The sequence below is a fragment of the Aquarana catesbeiana genome, linkage group LG04 (genome assembly GCF_042186555.1).
Source record: "Aquarana catesbeiana isolate 2022-GZ linkage group LG04, ASM4218655v1, whole genome shotgun sequence".
Lineage (NCBI taxonomy): Eukaryota > Metazoa > Chordata > Amphibia > Anura > Ranidae > Aquarana > Aquarana catesbeiana.
Window position 1 is genome coordinate 87,684,373 of NC_133327.1, and position 10,627 is coordinate 87,694,999.

Below are 10,627 nucleotides of genomic sequence, written 5' to 3' on the forward strand. Positions count from 1 at the left end.
GCTGCTGGGCTGTCAGTCAGGCAGTGGGCGGGGCGCCGTGTCAGTGCCGCTGCTGGGCTTTGATGTGTAGTTTGTCATGGGCAGCGCAGCCCCGACCGGGATTAGTGACCCCCGCCTCCATTTACCGGCTGCACCCAGCGCTTGTCACATGCCTTTCTTTTATATCATTCAATGGGGCTGATAGAGCAGATCTCCAGGGCGATAGAAAACACACAAATGAAGGCAGATCTGTAGTTAGGAACACATCCTTAAAGTGTATGTCCACTTTTTCAGCCAATTTATAACACCTGCTTTATACAGCGGGTAAAAGAATTATTGAACACCTCACCATTTTTCTAGGTAAATATATACTATATTGTCAAAAGTATTGCGACGCCTGCATTTACACACACATGAACTTTAATGGCATCCCAGTCTTATGCCGGACGATCGGACATTGATCCGACATTCAGACAACAGAATCCATGGATTTTATCTGACGGATGTTGGCTCAAACTTGTCTTGCATACACACGGTCGCACAAAGTTGTAGGAATTTCCGAACGTCAAGAATGCGGTGACGTACACAAGACTATAAAAGGTCAGTTCAGAACCAAGCGCGGCACCCTTTGGGCTCCTTTTGCTAATCTCGTGTTAGTAAAAGTTTGGTGAGAGACGATTCGCGCTTTTTCAGACTCGTGGTTTTCAGATCGTTTTCTGCTGTTCAGTTTGTGCTTGTGGGTTTGTATCTGTTCTTCAGTGCGTGCAGTCAGTTCGTATTTGATTATTCAGTGCGTTCTTGTCCGCTAGCTACTGTTTTTCAGGTCGCTCTTCGCAGGCCTTGCTGTTCTTCAGTGTGTTCTGTTACTTCATTCTGAGCAGCCGACCGTTTTCTAGCCATGTTGCGTATACGTACTCCTCGTAGAGTTCGTGCTGTGCGGGGGCTTGGTGTTGGGGTCCTGACCTTGACACAAGTCCAGTCCATGAACAGGGTGGGGAGGAATTCATGGACCAAGAATTGGTTGCTTCAGCGTGACCAGTTCTCTCATATGCCTTTGCTCTGTGAGATCCGTGAGAATAATCCTGATGATTTCAGGAACTTTCTCAGGATGACGGACCCCGTATTTCACCGTTTGTTGGTTTTGCTGACCTCTTATATCAGCAGGCAGAACACCTGCATGAGGCAAGCCATCACTCCGGAGCAGAGGCTCGTCGCCACGTTGCGGTACTTGGCGACGGGGAGAAGCCTGTAGGACCTCAAGTTCTCGACAGGCATCTCCCCCCAGGCTCTGGGGATCATTATCCCAGAGACCTGTTCTGCCATCATCCAGGTCCTGCAGAAGGAATATATTAAGGTAAGATTTTATGGTTTAACATTACATTTTATTCTATTTAATAATGTATTGTATTTCTTTCATCATTCCCTAATTACCATGATTGTAATATGCTGTGAATGTCCCCTTTGTCATCATACATGCTGGAATTTTTCAACGTTTTTTTTTGTCCTTCATGCATATTTGCCTTCATTTACCTCCCCAGCATGCTCTCCTGGGCCTATATTCACCTCGCCTATCACTTAACAATGTATTTTGTCAGCTCCATTGTAGTGCTTTACCCTAAACACCCCCTAAAATGTTTAAAAATGTTATTTGTGTCCTTAAATTCTGGCAGAGTGCCAGAGGCATTTTTTTGGGGGTCCCAAAATCATTTGGAACCCTCCCTCCCCCCAACCGCTAAGTCAACCGATACCAATCCTCTATCTGCTGACTTTGCCAAACCCATACACACTATACCTACCTCTTTTGTGGATAGATTTCTGTATGAATTCCCCAAAGCATGTAGTGCGAGGGCCTGCCTGAATACTTTCAAATGGTACTGTCTAAAGTTTTTGTATCCTATTATTATCTTGATAGGTAATTGCACAATGTAAAAATGTGCTCCAATTTGTACAGTGTGTATTTATATTTTTGTATTATGACACTTCTTACCTGTCCAGTGGGCTGCCAATAGTGTAAGTAAGGAGGGGCTGGCCAAAGTTAAACACATTATTTATGCATTCAGCTCTCAATGAAGTTGAGAGAGTTAAGTGTCCAAAACACCCCCCCCCTTATAATTTTTACAATGGGCCATCAGAGGGGGTGATGAATCTGATAAGTGGACCTTAGATTGACCGAAATTTGGGGAATCTTGAAAATGGCGTGATTGTGTAAAATTAGAAAGCACTGTTGGGTATTATTTACTAAAGGAAAATACACTTTGCACTACAAGTTCACTTGAGTCTGCACTGAAACTGCACTTGTAGTGCAAAGTGGATTTGCCTTTAGTAAATAACCCCCATTGTCACTGAAAACACCAACTTTACGCCAAAAAATGCTTTTGAGCATTGAAAGAAGAAGCCACACATTGTTGATTATCAATCTTTTTAATCAAAGCACAATCATATGTGCATTTATAAAAGGGTTTTTGAACAAACCAACATGTTTGTTGTATAACATTTTTTAGGTCACTTTAAGTAGAAATCGCCTTTTATGGTAAAACAGGCATGTTTAAAACCATAAAAAAATACACAACTCTGGAACTTACAAAGTTCAACTTTTATGCAGCGTACACACGGGCGGACTTTCCGACCAGACTGGTCCGACGGACCGAATCCGGCGGACAATCCGACCGCGTGTGGGCTGCATTGGACTTCAGACGGACCATTTCGGTCGAAAATCTGACGGACTTTAGATTTGAAACCTGCTTCAAATCTTTACGTCGTAACTCCGCCAGACTCAGTTCCTAACAGAAAGCCCGTTCGTCTGTATACTGGTCCAACGGACCAGATACGACGCAAGGGCAGGGTACTACATCTCGCGCTCGCTGCAATAGGAAAAACACATTTTCCTATTGCGGCGAGCGCGAGGCGACGATGTCCTTTAGGTCTGGTATGGATTTTAAGGGGAACCCCCTACACCAAAAAAACGGTGTGGGGTCCCCCCAAAATCAATACCAGACCCCTATCCGAGCACGCAGCCCGGCCGGTCAGGAAAGGGGGTGGTGATGAGCGAGCGCCCCCTCCTGAACCATACCAGGCCGCATGCCCTCAACATGGGGGGGTGGGTGCTTTGGGGGAGGGGGCCGCAGGGCCCAAAGGTACCCAAAGCACCTTGTCCCCATGTTGATGAGGACAAGGGCCTCTTCCCGACAACCCTGGCTGTTGGTTGTCGGAGTCTGTGGTCGGGGGGCTTATCGGAATCCGGGAGCCCCCTTTAATAAGACCAGACCCCCGAAGTTGGAAGAAGACCCCTGAGCTGTCTAATAAATTACTTTAATATGTTCTAAATAGGGGAATGGCACTGTTCACAAACTATAAAAAACAAAAAACCAACAACCCAAAATAACACCAAGAAAAATAAATGGATAAAAAATATGAATAAGTGTATGTGGACAAAAAATGTGAAATGTGCACCAAAGTCCACATAGAACCCTGCAAGCTATTCCATGGCATGTATAGCATAGGGTGTAGATGTGCAAAACACTGGCATTAGTGAAAAGATGAAAAAAAGTGCATAATAAAAATATTAATGGAAAATACCATAAAAAATGTGTACATCACCATTTAACTCATGTGCCCAGTAACATGAAAAATACATGTGAATTGACCAGATGTAAATAAACATTAATATCCCCTCTGACATGAGTCGTGAACAAGATGTGGGTATGTATTAGAAAGATGATCAAGAATATTATTTATGATAATGAATAAATGCGGTCAAAAAAATAATATATAAAAAAATGCAACATATAATGTGTGTACTGCAAACAATATCGTCCAATATAAATTGTCCAATGAGTGACGGAAATTCCTCTCCACAGATGGTAAGTGTATTCAACAAATGTGTAATCCCCAACGAATATTCAATAATGATGTGTCCATGTCATACAGGCCCCCTCTTGTGCCCTCACTCACCAGAGAACGCAACCCCTGCAGGGGTGAAGGGCATGAATAGATCCTGTGGCCGGAATCCTGGACGCCCGAAAAGTTGTGTAGTGTGTTTTTATATTGACACTTTTTCCCTAGGTGAATGGGTAGGGGTACGATGTACCCCATACTCATTCACATAGGGTGGGGGGCCAGGATCTGGGGGCCCCCTTATTAAAGGGGGCTCCTGGATTACGATAATCCCCCCGCCCGCAGACCCCAACAACCAATGGCCAGGGTTGTCGGGAAGAGGCCCTTGTCCTCATCAACATGGGGACAAGGTGCTTTGGGGGAGGGGGGGGCCGCAGGGCCCCCCCCTCCCCCAAAGTACCCACCCCCATGTTGAGGGCATGCAGCCTTATACACTTCAGGAGGGGGGCGCTTGCTCGACCCACCCCCTTTCCTGACCGGCCGGGTTGCGTGCTCAGGTAAGGGTCTGGTATGGATTTTGGGGGACCCCCCACTCCGTATTTTCGGTGTAGGGGGTTCCCCTTAAAATTCATACCAGACCTAAGGGCCTGGTATGCCCCGCGACAGGGCTAAAAGGTCTCAATTTTGCCGATAAAAGCAGCGAGGTTGACTTCCTTTTCTAATCCTGTCGACCCAAGTCACGTTCAAAATGAACGGACTTGTTCATGTTTGGGTAAGTCCGTTCATTCGGAAAGTCCGTCGTAACTCCGTCGGGAAGACCGGCGGACATAGTCTGCCAGAAAGTCCGGTCGTGTGTAGGCAAGTCCGTCCATAGTCCGGTCGTGTGTAGGCAAGTCTGTTCGTAAAAAAAGTCCATTGGAAGTCTGTCAGAAGTCCGTTGGAAAGTCCGTCGGACCAGTGCGGTCGGAAAATCCGCCTGTGTGTACGCCCCATTAAAAAGCGAAGGCAATATCAGACATGAGTATGTACAAACTGTGTTTGATATTGCGTTCAGCAGATGTGGTGATGTCACCCATGTAAAAGCCAAATTTAGAAAATGCACACAAATTGCTTAATGTCAACATGTGCTAGCTGCCATCATGGGGGATCAATGGACGTGTTTTGTGGGTGCAACCCCTTCCTCTCAGCTACTTTATTATCAAGCAAGGGGTTGCACCCACAAAACGCCTACATTGATCTCCCGTGATGGCAGATAGCACATGTTGACACACTGTGTGCATTTTCTAAATTCGGCTTTTAACATACGTCAAAAATTTTGTCATAAAAAAAAAGAACAGAAGAAATTTAGGGATTCCTGGGTGTTTTAGATTCTCCCTAAAACATCAATGATGTTCTTCATTTTGTTTTGAACATCATTGATGTTTTGCTTTATGTTTTCAAAATCTCTATTACAACCCATAATCTCCCCGATGAGAATCTGGGCATTTTCACTGGTGAAATGACTTTCCTCTTCCACAACATCTTGATCACCTACAAAAAAACCCCAAAAAACACCATGTATTATAAATATGCAGGCATCCATCTCTTACCTGAGGCTGTGGTCGCAGACACTCACCTGTTGTGGTGACAATTTCTACAACGTCTCCCTCCTCCTCTGGTTGGGTTTGGGGGATTTCCCCTTCTTTATGAGGTGGGGGGTCCGTTGTCTCCTCTGATGAGGGGTGTCCTCCGAGTCTTTTCTCCCCTATGTGAACAAAAATAGGTATACTTAGCACACAGATATTTGATGGCAAAAATAGGAATATGAAACATTGCTTGGAAGTGGGGTACAATTGTCTATTTTGGCAAAAAAAAAGCTTTTTTTTTGGTCCTTTGTAAAGCTTGAATACTTACCTGTTTTGTGCAAGCTTCACAGATGGAGACACCCCTATATTATTCACTGGATCACCTGTGTGGGTCCCCTACTGATAAAAAGGGTGTTCATTTGTCCCACACTAGTGCTCCAGCATCCAGATGTGTAAACAGCTGCTGAGTGTCCTCTCCTTACACAGAATCTAGTTTGCATTTCATTCTAGTTATAAACCCATCTAGACAACAAACTTTTTTTAATAGAAGTAGGCCAGAAAAACGGTATTGAACTGCATCTGGCCAAAACATCGTATTTTAGTGGCCGAACGAACAATGTTTTCTACGAACGATTAATGTGCCCATGAACATGAAAGTTGCCATTTTAAACTGTACAACAGTAAAAAAAAGCACATGGAGCAGCACAAACGTAATAAAAATAAAGAATAGGAACACAGGACTACTTACTTTTTTGCAGCACTCTCCTGATCATTCTATACTGATCATGCTCCCTTAATTTGAGGTCTGACCACAGTTTCCTGAGTTGATCCTTGGATCGTCGCACCCCAAAATTCCTGTGCAGACTTTTCACAACTTTAGTCATGATCTTGGCCTTTCTGACATTTGGGTTAGGGTAAAGTCCATACTTCCCGTCATAGTCGGCCCTCTTCAATATGTCCACCATCTCCACCATCTCTACAAAGGCCATATTTGAGGCCTTAAATCTTCTCCTCCGGGATCGTGACATTTCTGGCTCCGGGCTTTCCTCCTCCTCCTCGTTGCTGCTATTATCATGCACCTGCTCTGTCTCCGCCATGTGTTATCCCCCCTGCGCTGAAAGAGAAGGGGTGGGGAATAGACTAGAAAGAACGTCAGGGGCAGGCGGAGTTTCACGCATGTGCAGTCTATATAAAGCGTAACACGCGTGTGTCGTACGTATGATCTGTGAGCGGAGGAAGGAGTATCGGAAGCGCCGATCGTGATAACAAAGGTACAAGTTTAACTTGGGCCTATACTGTTTATAGATTGAGGCCTATGTTGGGACAAGATTAGGAGAGTTTAGCCTGACATTAGGGTTTGTCTTGTGTTGTGTCTTGCAGAGAAAATGGATGGCTTCAATGATCACAACTTCCTCCCCCTGTTCATAGACAAATACAGGGAGCTGCCCTGTCTGTGACAGATCAAACACCCACATTTTAATCATAAACAATAGAGGCAGGCAGCCCTGGAGAAACTGCTGGAGTTGGTGAAGCCAGTGGTCTCCACGGCAACCATCCCCTATTTAAAAGCCAAAATTGGTGGCCTGAGGAGCACTTATCTTAGGGAGCGCAAGAAGGTCCAGGATTCCCAGAGATCAGGAGCTGCAACAGGTGACGTTTATGTCCCCAGGCTGTCGTACTATGAGAGACTGCGATTTCTGTCAGACCAGACTGAAGTCAGGGAATCCCTCTCAACCCTTCCTTCCACTCTTCTTTCCACCCGATCTTCCACCCCAGCTGAGGCTTTGGATGTTCAACCTGGGACTTCCAGGCAGGAAGAAGTGGAGGAGCCCAGCTTGAGCCAGGTATAGCATTGTTCTACATATTTCTTGGCAAAACATAAATGATGTTTACTAGATGTTATTATTGATCACTAATTGCTGATTTAATAAAGGCGTTTACATATCAATAGACAGTAGTGGGCAAAAATAATTGGGACAAAAATGAAAAATGCTGGGCTCAGAATAAATAGTCTTTTCTATTTACTAACATTCAATTTGCAACAGTCATGAGATGAAAATGGTGTGTGATTGATGAAGAAAAAACTAAAACTATGTCCCTTTTTCATACACAGGAAGACCTCAGCCAGGAGGAGGCTGTGGAATGTGGCAGCCAGGAGGAGGCTGTGGAATGTGGCAGCCAGGAGGAGGCAGGGGTTAGTGGCAGCCAGGAGGAGGCAGGGGTAAGTGGCAGCCAGGAGGTGGCAGGGCCCAGTAGGAGCCTCACACAATCACAGGTTCCTCCCCTCTGCCTTCCAAACAAAAGACCCAGGAAGGGGAGTAATGTGGAGGAGTCAGCGCTCAGGCTGATTCAGGAGGCTTCTACGTCCCTCAGAGCCACCCCCACTCGTGAAGAGGCCTTTGCCTCCATGGATGCCACCAAACTGCAGGACATGCAGGAGGGGCAACACCTCATGTGTGAGGAAATCATTTATAAAACATTAAATAAGGGGTTGAGGGGCGAAATCACACCCAGTACCCACCTGTGTGAGTTGCATCATCCTCCTCCTCCAGCCACACCTCCAACACCACAGCCACAGCCTGGAAGGAAGAGTGGAAGGAAGACAAGAAAGTGATGGCCTGGGTTCAGTCTGGTCTGACAAAAGATGCAGGCTCTTGTATGACCACAGCCTGGGGACATGTATGTCATCTGCAGCTGTTCCTGATCTCTTGGACTTCTGGACCAGATTGTACTCCCTTAGATAAGGACTCCTCAGGCCACCAATTTTGCCTGAAAATAGTTGATGTGTGCCCTGGGGGCCAAAGGCTTCACCAATTTCTGCTGTTTCTCCAGCGTTGCCTCCCTCTTTATTTGGTTAGGACCCCTTAATGAAGTTTTTTTTTTTGAAGTGATACTTACCTATGTGTGTTTTCCTTAAAAAAGGACAGTTTGTTTGTGAGTAGGTAGGTACAAAAATACAATGTGAAATTAACAAGGGACACCAACACCAAGCAATCTCCTTGAGATTAAAAAAGACAAGATAATAATGGTGTTGTGGTAACTTGACACACACCAAAAAAACAAAAAAACAGGAGATCTGGATTAAAAAAAAAAAAAAAACAACAAATAATACAAAATAAATAAAATTAAAAAATAATTTTTTTTTCGGTAGATGTGACAAATAAAAATATTATATTCATGAAATCACGAGAAATAATAAAGAAAGAAATTTGTGAGAACTCTGTGTGAATATGAGCAGCAAAACAACTTCATTCTTCTAGCATTATAAAGAAGAAGAGAGTGCGCTGCATTAGACAATTTAAAACATTGCAGCGTGACGAAAGTGCTATATCCATTCCAAGCGCTAATTTTACCAGACCGAGCAGTTCCGTCTTGGAATTTATTCAGAGCATGCATGGCATTTTGTGCGTCGGAATTGTCCACACACGGACGGAATTTACGCAAACGGATTTTGTTGTCGGAAAATTTTATAGCCTGCTCTCAAACTTTGTGTCGGAAATTCCAATGGAAAAAGTCCACTGGAGCCCACACATGGTCGGAATTTCTGACAACAAGCTGCGATCGCATATATTCGGTCGGAAAGTCCGACCGACAGGGCATTAGTCTGTAGGCGTCAATATTGAGTTGGTCCACCCCTTGCAGCTATAACAGCTTCAACTCTTCTGGGAAGGCTGTCCACAAGGTTTAGGAGTGTGTCTATGGGAATGTTTGGCCATTCTTCCAGAAGGGCATTTGTGAGGTCAGGCACTGATGTTGGAGGAGAAGGCCTGGCTTGCAGTCTCCACTCCAATTCATCCCAAAGGTGTTTTATCGGGTTGTGGTCAGGACTTTGTGCAGGCCAGAAAAGTTCCTCCACCCCAAACTCGCTCATCCATGTCTTTATGGACCTTTATAGACAAATCATTTAGTGGAGAGGGGATTATGATGTGGGGTTGTTTTTCAGGGGTTGGCTTGGCCCCTTAGTTCCAGTGAAGGGAACATCAAGAAGAGAAGAACAGATTGATCGCACACTTGAATCCAAAAGATGCTGTAGAAATGTCTTTATTGTCAGGAGCCAGACAAAATTGCAATGATGATCAGTTGACGCGTTTCACACAAAACGAACCGTGCTTGTTCCAAGCATGCGATCAATCTTTTCTTGATATTGCCTATGGTGATGAGCTGGGATTAGCACCTTGGATTGGGTGTGTCCATTTTTTGCCTGAAGCGGTGTGGGCATCCTTGTTCTGTATCCAGTGAAGGGAACGCTTAAGGCATCAGCATATCAAGCTCATCCATGTCTTTATGGACCTTGCTTTGTGCACTGGTGCGCAGTCATGTTGGAACAAGAAGGGGCCATCCCCAAACTGTTCCCACAAAGTTGGGAGCATAAAATTGTCTAACATGTCTTTGTATGCTGATGCTTTAAGAGTTCCCAACCCCTGAAAATCAACCCCACACCATAATCCCCCCTAGACCAAATGATTTGGACCAGTGCACAAAGCAAGGTCCATAAAGACATGGATGAACGAGTTTGGGATGGAGGAACGTGACTGGCCTGCACAGAGTCCTGACTTTTACAAACAGTCTACTGACTGGAATGGTACCAGCTGATTGGAGAAAAGCCAATGTAGCACCAATATTTTAAAAAGGACCCAGATACATCCCTGGGAATTAGAGACCAGTTAGCCTAACATCAATAGTTTGCAAGCTCTTGGAGGGGATGATAAGGGACTATATACAAGATTTTAGTAATGAAAACAGTATTATTAGCAGTAATCAGCATGGATTCATGAAGAATCGTTCTTGCCAAACCAATATAATAACCTTCTATGAGGAGGTGAGCTGCCATCTAGATAAAGGAAGGCCCGTAGACGTGCTGTATCTGGATTTTGCAAAAGCATTTGATACAGTTCCCCATAAATGTTTACTGTACAAACTAAGGTCTGTCAGCATGGAGTATAGGGTGAGTGCATGGATGGAAAACTGGCTACAGGTTTTCAATCTATGTACTGGTTCAGGTGGAAGTGATAAATGGGGAGTACTTGGAGCCGGAGTGGTCCGGTGTGGAAAGTGGAGTTCCCCAGGGTTCTGCCCTGGGACCAATCCTATTTTATTTGTTCATAAACAACCTGGAGGATGGGGTAAACAGTTCAATCTCTTTATTTGCGGATGTGGAAACCTTGCAAGAAGATCTGAACAAATTAATGTGGTGGGCAACTACATGGCAAATGAGGTTTAATATAGAAAAATGTAAAATAAAGCATTTG